The 19057-nt window shown below is 35.4% G+C and overlaps 1 pseudogene; it reads right to left on the reverse strand.

Moving 5' to 3' along the window:
• Nucleotides 1-19057, reverse strand: part of LOC136034662 (uncharacterized) — a 38418-nt pseudogene that overhangs the window by 11541 nt on the left and 7820 nt on the right.

A 19057-nucleotide genomic window follows, 5' to 3' on the forward strand; every position in this document is an offset into this window, starting at 1 on the left:
TCAAATCGATGGCTGTTTTGAACAGACGCACTAAATTATTATTTTCGTGGAAAAGATGTTGCAATTGGGAAACGATTGTCCTTTCAACGCTGGGAGAAATTTCGCACCGTGTATTCAATTCAGAATTTCTATCACTGATGAAGTACAATTGTAAAAATTTATGATTCTTGCCTGAGAATGGTAGAAGGGACCCTGCTTTATGATAAATTTGCCCTTTTACTTTGAAAGTAGGCATAAATTGATCTGGATTTTCGATTTGGGCACCAAACGACGTCATTTGGAAACATGAGCTATATTTTCTGATCTGTGATAAAAAACTTAGATTCCGACGTAGCTCTGGTGGTGCAGCCAATACAGGAAGTTTAACTTTTCCTGAGGCGCAACACATTCCCATTGTTTCACCATTGAATTTCAAGGCCTTGCAATAGGGACAAATTTTAGACATAGTCCCGATTTGAACACATCTACTCAAGCTATAATCATCGACTGGGCTGTACCTGAATGTCAGGCGATAACTTTCAGGCTGCTCTGACTCCTCGGCACGCTTTCTTTTCTTACTTTCTCTATCAGCATCAAGCCTGATTTCTTGCTGTTCTTGTGATTCCTCGGCACGCCTTCTTTTTTCACTTTCTCTTTTAGCAGCAAGTCTGGTTTCATGTTGCTCTGGTAGTTCCTCGGCACGCTTTCTGTTCTTTCTTTCTCTATCAGCCTCAAGCCTATTTCCTTGCTGTTCTTTTGATTCCTCGGCACGCTTTCTTTTCTTACTTTCTCTATCAGCCTCAAGCCTGTTTCCTTGCTGTTCTTTTGATTCCTCGGCATGCTTTCTTTTCGTACTTTCTCTATCAGCAGCAAGTTTTTTGGCATAGACTCTTTGAGCATCTTCCTCGGCTGTTGCCATTGTAAGTTCATCAGTCATTTTACAGTTAAACATTAATAGATTTCTACGTGAACGCATGTCTTAAATATCTTTAATGACGTCACCGTCATAACAAAAATGACGACAACTAACTTCATGACGTCAGTCAACACACAAACATGACGCCACCCGACAGACAGACCCACACCGACACAGACAACTTATTTTTATATATATAGATAGATGTGCCGGTGTCCCAGTCGTCATTTGTGTCCAGATGTCCCGGTCTGTAGTTTCGTCAGTCGAAAACATGACGTCAGTCAACACACAAACATGACGTCACCCGACAGACCCACACACACACAGACAACTTATTTTTATTTATATAGATTTAGGTCTGTAATAGACTTGCATTATCTACAATACTGACATCAGATGGGCGCGGTTTCTTGCAGGAAACCCACATTATTTGCAACATCTTGCAGTATTTTTGAAAATGTAATGGATTATTCAATTTCAGGTTCATTGATTATTGATAAAAATAAGAGCTAAATTAAAAAATCCAGAGGGCCTATTTCCCCAATAATTGAAAAAAAATGGAATTTATAAATTCAATGTTAAGAATTCTAATTAATTTCTCAATAAATAAGAAATAAGCTCACCATCTAATCGAACGATTACAGCTGATTCCCTCAATCAAATAAATTTCATCATGATATTTGACACCTGTCAAATGCAACTGGCAGATGGACATGCAATGAGTTTGAAATAAATGAATTAATTATCTAATGATGGATATCAATCATCAATCGTTACTAAAAGCAAAAAACAAAACATTTCTGTTTATTTTGTATTCTTATTTCTGATTTTCCATTTCTGATGCAAAATTTTGTCGAAAGTAGTTTAACGGCTAGTGAGAACAATCAAGTATTGTCAACACTGCCGGAGTGCAACACTGGTCAGTGCAGCCAAGTCTGTAGTAAGCCACAAACTGTAGATACGAAATACCAATTAGAAAGATTAGCTGATGTAGCTTACCTGGAAAAAGGCAAAGGCAAGTAAATTGATTTCAGCGTTTCCAGTCTGTCTAGTCTTTTGCCAGGGTCCCATAAGTTTCTTCTTCAAAACACAGCCATTGTTGTCAGTAAGTATGACTGGGTTGTTGCGGTTGCCATCGTGAGTAATGCAGTCACGGACCTGCAATAGAAATTTGTCTATCAAATGTACCTTATTAAATATCTTACGGGTAAATTTAAGAACGTTAGTAATGATCTAATGATATAGTTCCAACCTGCAGAACCATGGAGCGGAGATATTAGTTGTGTCAATTTAAAAAGTGTGTTGCGACCTTTTTTGGAAAATTTGGGCGAAAACATATCTATCCGTAAAGTCTACTTTGTTTTACGGTTTGAAATATAAACCTGTTTATTTAGATTAGGATATTGATATCAATAACAGGTTTGGCATTTCGAAATTCCTAATTTTTAGGGGGGGGGGTCTATTCTTACCCTTATTATAGATAATTGTGTCATTTCCCATCAAATATTTTCTGAATTTTAGTCCTTGAGGTCCCTTTCCCTGTTAAATAATACCTTGACCCCTTTAAATATTAGAAGAATGTATAAAAAGAAAATAATAGAAGATAAGAAATAAGTCAATAAAAGTAAAAAAAAAAAAACACATCAAGACATATAGCTAAGGTTAAATATGATACAAAACTGAAGATCCGAAAACCCTGTGGAAGTTTATTACTGGACTTAAATCATCTCTTGAGGAAAATAATGTATTATAATAACAGTAATATAAAAATAAATATAACACGGTTACATAAAGACCAAAACTATTTTAAATTAATCTTATTTCTACATATCTACCTTATCTTGGTGGATTATTAAATAAAAAAAAAAAAAAAAATTTAAATGAAAGTAAGGTGCTTTTTTTTATTTAATTTCTGGACGTTTTTTAATTCATGCATGTTTTGATCTTGGCTCTCCGTACATAAATAATTAAAACGAAATTTGCATATTAATTTTCTTTTTGGCTAAATGGCTTTTAAAAAAGGAGAGAGGGAGGAAGTCTAGCTGCCTTCTAATTGTTTGATTACTTAAGAAGGCAACTAGAACTTTTAATTGTTTTACGAACATTTTCATTAGTAAAAAATATTCGTAATTTACGAATTAACTTACGTAACGAACTTCTATGTTCGTATATTTTTATTGCGTATATGAGGGATTTCACCCCTCCTCGATACCTTGCTCTTTACACTAAAGCTTAAATTCTGTCCCAATTCCTTAAGAATGACCCTTGAAGCACAAAGGCCGTAGAATAAATAGCTGAAATTACTAAAAATACTTTCGCGTAAAGAGCGAGGTATTACGAGGAGGTAAACCCCTCACATGCACAATAATGTCTCCTCGTTTTAAGTTTTAATGCTGCTCCTCACATTCAGTAGAAAAAACTTCTCATATTTATTTTTTATTTTATTTTTTCTCTGTTTTTTTAAATAATGCAAAAAAATCCTGCGCCCCCTTCATTGAAAGTCTCTTCCCCATGAGAAGTTTTTCCAAGGAAAGATCCTCCCGGGTAACCCCCCCTCCAAATTAACTCTCCCTCCCAAACCAACAAGAAACCCCTGAAAACGTCCGTACATTTCCCAGTAACCATTACTATATGTAAACACAGGTCAAAGTTTGTAACTTGCAACCCCTCCCAGGGAGACTGCAGGGTAGTAAGTCGTCCCCAAAGACATAGTTATTAGGTTTTTTGACTATGGTGAACAAAGCTATCTCAGAATTTTGAACCGGTGACTTTTGGGAAAAAATGAGCGTGGGAGGGGGCCTAGATGCCCTCCAATTTTTTTGGTCACTTAAAAAGGGCACTAGAACTCTTAATTTCCATTAGAATGAGCCCTCCCACGACATTCTAGGACGAATGGGTCGATACGATAACCCCTGGGAAAAAAAAGAAAACAAAAAACAAATAAACACGCATCCGTGATTTGTCTTCTGGCAAAAAATACGAAATTCCACATTTTTGTAGATAGGAACTTGAAACTTCTACAATAAGGTTCTCTGATACGTTGAATCGGATGGTGTGATTTTTGTTAAGATTGTATGACTTTTAGGGGGTGTTTCCCCTATTTTCTAAAATGAGGCAAATTTTCTCAGGCTCGTAACTTTTGATAGGTCAGACTAATCTCGATGAAAGTTATACTTTTGAAATCAGCATTAAAATGCAATTTTTTTTATGCAGCTATTGGTATCAAAATTCAATTTTTTTTAGAGTTTTGGTTACTATTGAGCCGGGTCGCTCCTTACTACAGTTCGTTACCACGAACTGTTTGATCATTTTTAATGATAATAAATAATTGGCTCTCATGCAAAAATAGCCTATAATACTATAGTTCAATTTTGGACAATTTTCAATAGTTTTAGATAATTATGAAACTGACATTAGTGAATCTAATAGACTGTATTTAATTTTTGAAGCTATTTTCTTGTAATTGAACAATTTACGTTAGAGCTTACTATTTTTTCTGTGTTTCTTTTTTCTTTTTAAAATAACGAAAAGGAAACAGACCTTAAAATATTTTCAACAATCTTTCTAAAAGCAAAGATTAAATAGTAAAAAAAAAAAAAAAAATTAAACGAGAGAATTCTAAAAATCAGATTTATATTATAGACAAAAATTAAGAAGCTTTATTGTTTAATCTGTTTATAAGTTTTACTAAATATAATTAAGCAAAAAAAGCTTAATCTGGACCAAAAGCAGTAGAATAAAAAAAGGTGATAAAAAGAAATGTCTGATTTCTTAACAATTTCAGATTATTTCTGGTGTTATAGGGATGTTTGGGCGTTTTTCATAAAAAAATGATGGCTAAGCCACGTTCTGCGGATGAAGGATGACAGATTGCCGAAGATTTTCCTTTTTGGCCAACCGTCTGGGGCTACACGGAAAGCAGGTCGTCCTTTTCTGGGTCGGGAAGATGTCATAAATAAAGATTTAAAGGAAATGGGAACTTCATGGGAGGTTGTAAAGAGGGAGGCCTTGAATAGATTAGGTTGGAGGAGGAGCGTGCGTAGCTATGTTGGCCTCAGGTGGGTTGATGCTGCAGTGAGTTATTAGTAGTAGTAGTAGTATTTAAATCCCTTGACTACCTCTCTAAGCCTGAAAAGCCAACCCCAAGATACTGTAAATTTTGATAATTAGCATGTTAATGAGCTAAACTGGTTTTAATATTTTAAAGAAGATGTGGAGATAGTTCACAGAAGTATGTTAGTTCATGTTTACCACAGTCCTGCATAAGTTATTTATTGGACTTCGATGGTCTTATGGGTTTAAAAGCAAAAGAAAACTGATAAAACAAAACAAACCAGTAACCAATTCGATGAGCTGAGATAAATTATTAGTTAAAATTTGTATGCATCAGTCAGTTAAAATTAGGTAATGGAATTAATCATAGTATGTATTTTTTTTTACAGATGACAACAGCTTTTGATTATCTGAAATCTGGAAACGTGCAGAAAAGGTAATAAAGCTGGTATTTTTCTTGTAAATTAAAATCTCTGTTATGTTAATCATGGCAGTGATGTATTTCTAATGGGTTTAATAATATAGCATATCAACGTAAATACCATTACATGATGTTTTTAACCTTCGATTTTATTTGCTTCTCGGGAAATCAGTTAAAAATGATGATGGAGCAAAATTGAATATGCTGAGCCTGGGTTTTTTGGATCTCATGCTACGTAGGGGTTTCACTAATTTAATTTGTTGTTTGAAATTACCTTTTTATTCAGCTTAATACGTTTCATCTGAACAACAAAACACTTTTCTTGTCCCTCCCCCTTCCAATGTCTTTTACCACTATTACCAAAAATGTTATGATTCTCCCCAGAGAAACATTCTGCACCGTAATCCCCCCCCCTCCGAAAAAAAACAACTTGGAATATGTTATATAAGAGACAAAATTAATTCAAATACATTGTAATACTATTAGTTAAGATATTTTATTTATTATTAAACACCCATTTCCTCTAATATTCTCTTAATATTGTCCAAATAGTATAAGTAACTTATAAAAATGGGAAACGGCCAATGGGTTGGGAAAAACAGCCAATGATATCTAGCGTTTGTCCTTTTTGCTCATTTTCTTGGCTCACCTACTTGCCATTCCAGGTAATCTAAAATATGGGGTAGCTGAAAAATGCAGAATACCGCGACGATTGTGTCTTCCTGCTCAAAATCAACTAGCCGACTTAACCTTCCAAGATTTCCTTATGCTAACATAAGCCTATCTTGTGCCGATTGCATTTTGACTCAAAATAATTCTTAAAAATAGAAAAAGCTGAAAAATTATCACTTAGAGAAAGATTCAGCTTGAATTCTATGACATTCCAGATTAACTACAAAAATTACCAAGTTTTCTTTGAAATTCCTGCCTTTTTCAACAGTCATCGAATGAATACTGTCAATGGCTTTATCAGTTTTTAGTTCTTAGTTTCCTGTGTGAAATCCCTGAAGATTCAACTTTTATAAGGTTCATATTCTTCATAATGTTGCCCTTGGAGTCATAGCCGTCACATATTGAGGACAATGGGTCGAATGCGTCAAACCCCAAACAAAAACAACAACTGAATGGTGTTTTAACATTACTATATATCAGAAGGAGGGGTATTCGTCATGTTTTATTCATCACTTAATAACTTATGTAAATGTTCGGTTGTTTTTTCAACGTTAGTTTCTGTTTTTATGAAGTGATAGTGAAATAAACGACAGCATATTTATAATTGTGACCTTCACTAGATTGACAAGAATTGTAAATTTATCCTTGAACTATTGTATGCACTTCATTCAGTATATTTTAATATGCCAGTCATTGAGAATAGATTTCTCTAACATTACAGTATGACTTGGGTTTTCAGTATTTTCTATTCACATACGGTATCACATATCTTGCTAATAAAGACGTTCAAACATGAATAGATGCACCAGAAAAAAAAAAGTAAATTGTGATTATGTGCTTTTTTTAAAGGCTTAAAGCGCTCCCATAGGGGTTGTCAAAATTAGATTTTGCAACAGAGGATTTATTAGGGAGAAGGAAAAAAGTGATTACAATAATTTTTGCAAGCAATTGTGCAAACGCTAAAGGATAAATTTTAAAGGATATACAAAGGATAAATAACAAGGGTAAACAATGGATATATACTAAAGGATATATATATAAAACACTAAAGGATAAATGTACAAAAAAAAAATGAAAAAGGATTAAAAATAAAACGCTGCTGGATGTAGAAAAAATACTTGTCTTAATAGATAGTAAACATTATTCTACACTAATCGAAGGATCGACGGAGCCACAGCGCTTTTCTAGTTTTCAAAAATATGTCCTATTTTTTTTTTGTAAATAAAAGAATTTGCAAAATTAGTGATTTCAATAAGCACGTTAGGCCCTTATTAAATTTTCATGATATTATATCCCTGATTCTTCATAGTTTAAAGAGAAGATACCGGACTTTTTGTTAGAAGTATTTATTTAGAGCGAAGCAGAAAAATCGCTTTTAAAAAGCGAAGCAGAAAAATAATATGAAATATGTTGCCTATTAATAAGAGGCCTAGACAAGAGTCAATGTGATTTTACTAATTGTTGTGTCGTAAAATGTTTATAGAAGACATGCTTTTATTGTATGTCTGATACGAGAAACTTACAACAATCGTGTCTAGTGGCCTCTTTCATATATGCTGAAAATATACATATATCCGCAAGCATAGAGAAGGTATGTCAATACACTGGTAAGTATTGATCGATATCACGACCATGACAGCCTAGACTTCATGGGACTGAAACCACTCTCTTTTCTCTAGAGTGTTTGTATCAAAATTGATTTTCTTATAGATTCCAGACAATATTAGTGTTTTTCTACTTTGTATAATGAGCTATTTTAACAGCAAAATTAATCCGAATTTCAGTAATTCAAATGGTATATTTTACTTTTGAAAGCATTTATGATCGACTTTTCTTCTTCCTTTCCTTTTTACAACTGATAATAATGAAGAATAGAAAGCTTGTGTTTCAGGACTTGCTCCTATCGTGGATCTACTTTCTGAACAAAAGCACTTCTGAAAATAAGTAGAACAGTTACTTACGTGAATATCGAAGCCTGGATCACCGGTGGCCGATATTACCATGGTCATAGTTTTGCCAATGCGCACAAGGCTGTTAGCTGATGGAGCCAATGGACCTTTACCAATTTGGATGTCCATAAAGGCATTAACAGTGTCGCCACTGAACGAAACGATTTGAGAGTCAAGCTAATCGACACCAAATATGGCTGAGACAGTTTTGTCGAGCTGGCCTTTCCAGAGACAACGGATTTGTCTTGATGTGTCCCAGACCTAGAATTGAATTGTCTTTCTAAAGTAACTATACACAAATTTAACATACAAGATATGTTTTTCAACAAAAAGATAATTGTAACAAAGATACTTCAGGACTAGCACTACAGTAATACAAAGCATAACCGAAGTCTGAAATTTAATAAAATTTACATTTTAGGCTGAGACCGTGATAGCAACAATGAAACTATCCTGTAAAAATCTACCCTCACGGAGACTCAAACTCTTAGTCTCGTATGCACTAGACCAGCAGTTCTCAACAGATTTTTGGCCTACCTAGGTATTTCTAAAATCCTGCTGCCCCCTCCCCTCGTGGTAACTAGATTTTAATGCAAAAAATGTTACATTGCTGGCCTGAAGGAAGCTTAAAAGGCCATTAACTTTTTATTTTTTGGGGGGAGAGGGGGGTAGTCTTTTAGGTATATTGTACACTAATTGAAAATATTGACTGTATACAACACCTTTTATACAATATACGACTTCATTGCAATACTATCATGTATCTTTTTTCCTTTTTGAATGTAATGCTATTCACATGAATTTTTATTATAAATTAAGGCTCTAAAGCATAGTCAACAGAAGGTCTTTCATCTTTCCCATGACCCACCAGTATATTATCATGTATAACCGTTTGGGTATGTGCCCAACATTGGGAATCATGGGGCTAGACGGCCATAGTAAATTCTCAAAGCAACATTAAAATCAATTTTTGTATGAGGAGACTGGTTGAGTGCCTTTAATTAAAAGTTTAAGAATGCGTGGGTGGCAGCGTAGCACAGCGATAGAGGACATTTTCAATGTGCAGTAGACTGACGTCCCGCTAATGATGTACTGTTTTCATAGAAGAACATTCTTTCAATATTTAAAGTCAAGTTTCTGAAGACAACTTTTGTGCACAGGGATATGTACACGGATTTGCATACATTAGAGCAAAAGGAGCTCACAAAATTAAATACTTCTTATATCCAAATGATACACCAGCATCTACTATATACTTGTCTACTTAATTGAGAACGAGCTTTTTGACTGTTTTTATTGATTAGAGCTCTTCTTGCATTCAATTTTGCGTTCCCTTCTCTTTTCCTGTTTATATTCTTTTTTAATTTTGCCGAAAATTTGACACCAGGGGGGGGGGGAAGTTTGTTTATTAGGATGATATATATCTACGCCCACCTAGGTGACGCCTGTAAGAAATATTGATGTTACGGCTAGGGCTCATGTGAGACATTTTTACATACATATAGCCATATAAGAATTGAACATTTCTTTGTCAATTTTCTGTTGCTAGACGTCTTCTCGAGTGCGAAGACTCAAAAAGAATTTCTAAGAACAAATTATTGAAAATTTGGAGGTATTTTTACACTCAGTTTTGATCGGAAATTGAAATTAAACATTGGACGTTGATTGGGATAACATCCCCCCTTACATTAAAAAAAAGTATTGAATTTGATGCTTGAAAATAGACAGAAATTAATTAAAACAGTTATATGTTAACAGTTATAAGTAAGAGGTCAATGTAAAACTTAAATAGTACAGAAAATGATCTTAAAAGTAAAGAAAGCTTTCAACATAGGAAAGAAAGCTTCTATTCATAGTAAAATCAGTTCAAGTATAGCCCACATAACGTTATTAGTATATGACAACCTCTATTAATTTTTAGTTTAAAACTACAAATTAAAGTTCTACCATTTAGTTTAAATGCTTAGTGATATGGCTAATCTAAATGTTAAGTTTATTTATTTCTTTATTTTTAACTCCTTTCATCATTGTTTTTTCTTTTCGTATACATGATTGCTGTGTAAAAGACATGAAACAAAAGAGCCAAGAAAAGACCAAGATGACAATAGATAATATAAATTATACACAATTGACCAAAAATTGCTAAATCTTACTTCTTGGATTCCTTCTTCCATTTGAATGACAACTGTGTTTTCAAGGTAAGCTTGCCCACCAGATCCAAGCTCGTCAATGAACTGAGTACCACATTGGTTAAGCACCAGGGTAAAAGTGTAACTTGCCTGACCGCTATTCAACTGGACAAACGTGCACTCTTGTCTTGTGTGGAAACCCTGAAATAGAAAAATACAAGTTGCAATATTAGTAAAAGGGAAAAGTTAGAGAAAAGGTTGTGTACACACGTCGAATCCCCTGGCCCTCTGGTAGCCAGCTGAAGCTTCTAGCTGTAGACTATGGCAGCCATCAAGGAGTACTTCTATCTAATGTGCTTCTTGAAAACCAAAAATTATTGGAGTTTTTAAAGGAAGATTATTAGTTCTAAGCAAAGAGAAACAGAGAGATTTCTTTCAAAAATCTCGTTTTTCGGAACCCTTTCGTTCTTTATCAAGGACTAAAAATTCAAACCAGATCACAAGTAGGCCTATTAGGTTTTGACAAGGCGGAGTGATTTGTCTTTCCTTCTTAACATACACCAAGAAATTATAAGATTGGATTACAAAATACGTCATAGACATAAACCAATTACTTTTAAGCATGTTTCTTACCACAGTATTGAAAAAAAGTATTCTCTTCTGCTCTTGGGTCTTAGTACATAGTAGGTTATCAGCCCTAAAAGATGGCTCAAATGTATCCCATAGCCCGAAAACTACAATAACTGTACTAAAGGGCGTGCCAGGATATCTATTTAGGAGGGGGGGGGTACACTAAAGAAAACTTTGAAAATCCTCTATAATTTTATTTTTTGCATTTTTTTTACGTTTTGTAACAGCCCCGTAGACCCCTCCACCCTTTGGATACGGCCTTATCTATACTACATACCAAATTTTGGCTGTAGTAAATCAAATGGCAAACATAAAGCTGTAAACTACATTTGTTCATTTTCTTTATTTTTATTGTTATTAAGAAATAGATGGTTAAAAAAAAAGACATAATAGTAATAAAAGATATGACGAAAATATATAGATATCAAAAGGCCAGATTTGTAACTATTCCTGTAGCCGAGTAAACAATACATAACTCATTTGGGAAAATATAAACTTTAAGAACCTTTGAAACCAAATAAAATTGGAGACAATAATTGAACCAAAACCGGCTTTTGACGGCTTTTTTAAGATAAACTTAAAGGAATATTGTTGCTGAAACACTCTTTATTCGTTTACTGGAATAAAATCCGTATTAATCTGGTTTGAACACGAAAGAACCAGAAGATATTTGAAGATTATTTGAAAACGATAACGCCAAGAAGATACTGTAATTGAATTTATAAGAAAATACGTCCAAGACGCAAACCAATGACCTTCACTCCGCTTTCTTTTACTCACTGGTTTAATTTTGTCAACATACTTCCGGCAGGGGGGGGGGGGGTAAAGTTGAAACCAATTTTCCCAAATCAAGTGAAAATGAAAGTATAAAATGTAAAATGAACCATATAGTACCATATGGGCAAATATATACTAAAGAAAACTGACCTGTTTCTCTGGATGCTTGAATTATGCAGACTTAATTTAGTTTCGAAAAGATTTTTTGCAGAAACTAAATTCCAACTGGGGGGAGGGACTGGGATCTGAAGGTTGCAGTTTCCCCTCTATACCCCATAGCAAAATACGCCATTGCTTTTACTAAGGAATTCAGGAGTTTACCAGAGAGTTTTGAGAGTTTTGAGTTTTCTTTTCTGAAACACCGGCTGAAATAAAAAGGCCTGATAGTGTCACTCAGGCATCACAGATTTATCGCTTGATTAGCTTCTACATGATGTAGAAAAATAACAATGGAGGACCAGCTAAGCAGCAACCAGGCTTCAAACAAGAATGGTGGCACCAATAGTGACGGGGGCGTTAGTTTGGAGCGGAAGGTAATTTCTTTGCATTTCTTTGTCCAAGTAGATCGTGGACAATATTTTTTTGGGGTAATTTCATCAAAAAATAAACCCCTACAAAGATTTTGAAAAACTTTTTATTTATATTTTCATGTAAAAATCCTAAGAAATGCTTGCCCCTCCCCCTCACTTTTTGGGAGTTGGCCCCCATAAACTGGCGTAATATATAAATATGCCTAAACAATCTGCTTTTCCTGCATTAAATGCCTTTGCAAATTTTTAATGGTGGCATGGAAGACATTGCTAGAGACTTTCGAAAACACTATGACCTTTTTATTCTTTAACCTGTTATAAATTTATACGTCTATGTGGGGCACAAAACTTACTTTAGCATAGATGACTCCTGAGAAAACTTGAGTGAAAACAACAGTGACAACCATGCTTTCTTTTCCACACTGGACGTCTAGATTTGATATTGTTGGCATAGGACCAGTCGGCTGAGGGGGCATAAGCAACATGTTATTTGGATCTGTGTTAATTGGCTGAATTACAGGTCTATTGATAGCAGGCAAGGGTACAGGGTTAGTAGCTGGCAAAGTTGGTTGGAGTGGCTGCACTTGAGGTGGACGCGGGGCTGGGATTAATGGGGCGGCTGGTTGTATAGACCGTGTTACTGGAGCAAATATGGCCGGGGCAAATGTTGGTCTTGTATTTGTTGGTGGAAGGTAGTAAGCAGGTATGGCTTGCGAATTGATATTTTGCGACGCAGAACCTGAAACAAATTGATTGACTTTATCCATAAGACAATAAATATAATGTTATAAGTTTATGCTTGTATTAACGTTATAAAATATCCTTAAAATAATATGAAATTGTATCGACGTATAGTGTAAAATATCACGAGTTTATATTTCTGTACATTATGTTTTCAAGTAAAACATACATATGAAATGATTTGTCCGTTAATTTATATACAACATAAAGCAAAAATTAAATAAGTAATTATATACAAAATGGATACAGAATTTGATAGCTGGTAGCCCAAGAGAGTCTTGATAGTCTTATTGGTAAATAATAAAACTGAGACTGGTTGACGCTAACAGTTTTAAGCGATCAATGCTACTTCAATAGATAACCCTCACAAAGGAACATGCTTTCCGGTAATTAATCAGCAAGATTTATTTTTTTGTCTGGCAAAGGAAATACTCTGGTTAAGAGTTTACTGCTGGAATTTCCTTAGGATAGCGATGATGCAAGCTGGCATGCGTGCAGGAGAATAGGATATCATAGGGTCCCTATCCAGTGTTTCCACTTCTACCAATTTTTCGTAAGATCTACCGAATTCCCTATCCGTCTCCCGACAAAAAAGAAGATCCCGAAACTACCAAAAATCTACAGAAAGCTCATAATCCCCGGGAACAGCTTTAAAATGAACGAAATACGACTACACTTCGTTTCAAAATTAAATACATTTCATAATTTTTTCGAGCTTCTATCTGCTTCCGAAGTTCCCCTTTGAAACAAAGTCAACTTTGACAAAAATTGATGGACGAAATCCTGCTTTTCTTTCCGGAATCGCTCTCTGAGTTTTTAGAATGTGGTCGCTCAAACACCTCTGAAAACATAACAAAAATGAAAAACAGTCCTACTGAAAATTCTACCGAACCCTGAGAGCCATCTACCAATTTTATATCGAAAATCACCGAGGTTTTTCAAAATGTTTGAAAAAAAAGTGGAAACACCGTCCCTATCCTTCTTTCGAAATATGGTTCTTTCGACACTTCGTTTAGGCTCTCGTGTTTTTTATACGAGGACGCTCTGAAAACTTTCTGACTCCGTCAATAAAAGTCAAGGAATATAGTTATGCATCTTTTAACAGGTGCTCATGCGATGAGTTTTAGCCATTTAGACGTACAGTTGTTTTTTGGAAAGTCGTTTGAGCAGGTTGATGTAAGAAATTTTGTCAAAATGATTGAAATTGGGTATCAAGATGTCATATAATATTGGTTTATGAAAGGTGATACGCCTACACAAATCAAATGTCAACTTCGTCGTTAACCGCAGTGGAATTTTGGGAAGCTAAAGTTAAACTTGGCCATAAGATCTTGGCTAATGAATATTCGGGATGTCCGAAAACTGACGGCCGCAGAAATAAAGTGATCAATATAGCTGAAGCTATAAAATTTTCAAAGAACGTGTTTGTCACATATTCAAACAAGATTTAGGCAGGAAGAAACTATCCGCGCGTTGAGTGCCACGTTTGCTGACACTAGACCAAAAACGATTTCAAATGAGCAATTATAACGTCCTTTTGGTGTAGTTTATGAGATAAGACAAGAGTGACTCCAAGTTTGGTGCTGACTAATTATTTATCTTAATCGATTATACTTACAAAGTGGAAACCATTTCAACAGCATACTATGCATCAATACTTAACAAGCTAAAAGTAGAACTTGCGGAAAAACAGTCACGTTTGCAATAAAAGAAAATACTTTTTTGCCAATACAACGAGCCATCAGGGATACAATACAATACACCTCAGGGGATGCCACGGTGAACATTAACATGTTATGTTTTGAACTGCATGACTATCCACCTTAACCACCATATCTAGCAAAAAATTCTAACGAAAATATATAGAAAAAAAGTTCCCTCAGCAAAATATTACACTCAAAGGACAGATATTTTCGTCAAATGAGGATATAACCACCTTCTTGAATAAATAGTTTGCATAAAAACGAGAGCTAAGAGCTCATATGGCACTTGTGACGAGGTAGGAAGAGCCAAGAGCTCATATGGTATGAGCTCTGGCAAAATTCTAAGAATCAATAGATTACTTTAAAAGAAAAATCAGAAGCTTAATGCCGGTCGGGATTTAAAATAAAAGTTCTGAGTCACGAGGTCCTTCTAAATACCAAAATTTATTAAGATCCGATCATCCACTTGGCTTACTTGACTTAATGCTCCTACCGAAAAGCTTCCGGCATCGAGAGTGATGCTACATGGTGCCTCCATTTGGACCGGTTTCTTGCAAGGATGTGGACATCCTCCTGAATATTTGCCATGACTAAGAAGGCACCTGTCGTGTCCTTCCATCTGGTTGTCGGACAAACTCTTGGGCGTTTCCCACCGTGCGGCATTGGATCAAAGTCAAAAATTGTTCGTGCGGGAGTGTCGGGGGGCATGCAGTCGTAAGTTAAAAATACCTCAATTTTTCTAATTTTTCATCTCCCTTCAGCGATTCGATGGTCGAATCGGGGAAAACGACTTTATCAAGTTAATTTGTGCAACTCCCTGACACACCTACCAATTTTCATCGTCCTAGCACATCCAGAAGCACCAAACTCGCCAATTCACTGAACTCCAACCCCTAAATCCCCCAAAGAGAGTGGATCCAGTCCAGTTACGTCAATCACGTATCTACGACATTTATAAGCGTTTTCCAAGATTTTCGGTTTCCCCCTCCAACTCTCTCCAATGTCAATTGATCTGGTCGGGATTTGAAATAAGAGCTCTGACACATGAGTTCCTTCTAAATATCAAATTTCATTAAGATCCTGTCACCCGTTCTTAAGTTAAAAATACCTCAATTTTTCTAATTTTTCTAAATTAAAAATCCCCAGCCCCCCTAAAGACAATGGATCAGTTCCAATTATGTAAACCACATATCTATAACTTGAGCTTATTCTTCTCACCAAGTTTCATCCCAATCCCTCCACTCTAAGCGTTTTCCAAGATTTCCGATTTCCAAGATTTCTGTTTCCCCCGCCAACCCCTTATGTCCGCAGATCCGATGAGTATTGAAAATGGAGCATCTGAGACATAAGATCTTTCTATATATCAAGTTTCATTAAGATCCGATAACCCATTCGTAAGATAAAAATACCTCAAATTTCACGTTTTCCAAGATTTCCGGTTTCCCCCTCCACCCCCCACCCCGCAATATCACTGGATCTAGTTGGAATTTAATATAAGAGCCTTAAAGCACCATATCCATCTAAATATCAAATTTCATTATGATCTGATTACCCGTTCGTAAGTTACAAATACCTCAATTTTCTAATTTTTCAGAATTACACCCCCTCCCCAACTCCACCAAAAAGAGTGGATTCGGTCCGGTTATGTCAGTCACGTATCTTGCACTTGGGCTTATTCTTCCCACCAAGTTTCATCCTGATCTTTCCGCTTTAAGTGTTTTCCAAGATTTCCGGTTCCCCCTCCCCCCAATGATACTGGATCCAGTCGGCATTTAAAATAAGATATCCGAGTTACAAGGTCCTTCTAAATATGAAATTTCATTAAAATCCGATCACTTCTTCGTAAGTTAAAAATACCTCAATTTTTCTAATTTTTCAGAATTAACCCTCCCCCCAACTCCCCCAAAGAGAGCAGAACCGTTCCAGTTATGTCAATCACGTATCTAGGATTTATGATTATTTTTCCCACCAAGTTTCATCCTGATCCCTCCACTTTCAGCGTTTTCCAAGATTTTAGGTCCCCCAACTCCCCCCAATGTCACCAGACCCAGTCGGGAGATAAATAAGAGCTCTAAGACACGATGTCCTTCCAGACACCAAATTTCATTAAGATCCGATCATTCCTTCGTAAGTTAAAAATACCTCATTTTTTCCAATTTTTCAGAATTAACCCCCCCCCCCCTAGACTACCCCAAAGAGAGCGGATCTGTTCCGGTTATGTCAATCACGTATCTAGGACCTGTGCTTGTTTTTTCCACTAAGTTTCAAACCGATCCCTCCACTCTAAGCGTTTTCCATGATTTTTGGTTTCCTCCCCCCCCCCCTCTCTCCTCAATATCACCGGATCCGGTCGGGATTTGAAATAATAGTTCTGAGACACGATATCCTTCCAAATATCAAATTTCATTAGGATCCGATCATCTGTTCGTAAGTTAAAAATACCTCATTTTTTCTAATTTTTCCAATTTAACCGTCCCCCACTCCCCCCAGATGGTCGAATTGGGGAAACTACAATTTATAATGTAATTTGGACTGGTTTTTGATACACCTGCCAAGTTTCATCGTCTTAGCTTACCTGCAAGTACCTAAAGTATCAAAACCGGGACAGACCGACCGACAGAATTTGCGATCGCTATGTCACTTGGTAGATACCAAGTGCAAAAAAAAACCTGTTATTTTTCATGTTAATCCCAAATCAGGTGATGATCCATGCATCAGCTGAGATATTGCATTAGATTCTGCTACAACGGTAGCTTAATCTCTCAGAGTTGACTCTGTTTCAGAGTTTAAGAAAGGCAAAATTAGTATCAGTTGACCAAGTATTGCACAGCAGCATTTAGCATTAAATATAGAACGAAGCTTCACACCTTTGGAGATAAACTGTATGTTTGGACTCAAGTTTCAGACATAATTGCTGATGTTATTTAACTTATTTAATAATTGTTACTTAAGCTGATGTTATATACATACATATATATATATATATATATATATATATATATATATATATATATATATATATATATATATATATATATATATAAATATATATATATATATATATATATATATATATATATATATAAATATATATATATATATATATATATATATATATATATATATATATATATATATATATATATATATATATATATATATATATATATATATATATACATATATATATATATATATATATATATATATATATATATATATATATATATATATATATATATATATATATATATATATATATATATATATATATATATATATATATATATAGTGATCGGATCTCAATGAAATTTGATGTTTAGAAGGATATCGTGTCTTAGAGCTCATATTTTAAATCACAACCGGATCTGGTGACATTGTGGGGAGTTGTGGGGGGGGCCTAAAATATTGGAAAACGCTTAGAGTGGAGGGATCGGAATGAAACTTGGTGGGAAAAATCATCATAAGTCCTAAATACGTGATTGACATAACCGGAACGGATCTGCTCTCTTTGGGGGAGTTGGGTGGGGGGGGGGAGGGAAGTTAATTTTGAACTTTATTTTTAACTTACGAAGGAGTGATCGGATCTTAATGAAATTTGATATTTGGAAGGACATCGTGTCTCAGACCTCTTATTTTAAATCCCGACTGGATTCGGTACATTGTGGGGAGTTGGGGGCGAAAATCTTGAAAAACGCTTAGAGTGGAGGAATCGGGGGGGGGGGGACTTGGTGTGAAAAACAATCATAAATTCTAGACACGTGATTGACATAACCGGAACTGATCCGTACTTTTTGAGGGAATTGAGGGGGGACGGTTAATTCTGAAAAGTTGAATAAGCACAAGCTACAGATATATGATTGACATAATTGACACGTATCTGTTCTCTTCCGCTCTCTTTGGGGATCTGATTTCTTTGGGGGAGTTGGGGGGGGAGTAGGTTAGTTTTAAAAAATTAGAAAAATAAGGTATTTTTAACTTACGAAGGAGTGATCGAATCTTAATGAAATTTCATATTTTTAAGGACATCGTGTCTCAGACCTCTTATTTTAAATCCTGACTGGACCCGGTGACATTGCGGGGAGTTGGGGGGAGGGGCAAAAATCTTGGAAAACGCTTAGAGTGGAGGGATCGGGGTGAAACTTGATGTGAAAAATAATCATAAATCCTAGATACGTGATTGACATAACCGGAACTGATCTGCTTTCTTTGGTGGAGTTTGGGGGGGGGGAGTAATTTGAAAAATTGAATAAGCACATGTTATAGATATGTGATTGACATAATTGACACGTATCTGTTCTCTTTAGGGGAGCTGGGGTTTTGTTAATTTGGAAAAATTAGAAAAATTGAGGTATTTTTACTTAAGAACGGGTGACCGGATCTTAATGAAATTTGATATTTGGAAGGACGTCGTATCTCAAACCTCTTATTTTAAATCTCGACTGGATCCGGTGACAATGTGGGGAGTTGGGGAACAAAAATCTTGGAAAACGCTTAGAGTGGAGGGATCGGGGGGGGGGGGGGGGGAACTCGGTGTGAAAAATAATCACATATATA

This window comes from Artemia franciscana, chromosome 13 (genome assembly GCF_032884065.1).
Source record: "Artemia franciscana chromosome 13, ASM3288406v1, whole genome shotgun sequence".
NCBI classification, from domain to species: domain Eukaryota; kingdom Metazoa; phylum Arthropoda; class Branchiopoda; order Anostraca; family Artemiidae; genus Artemia; species Artemia franciscana.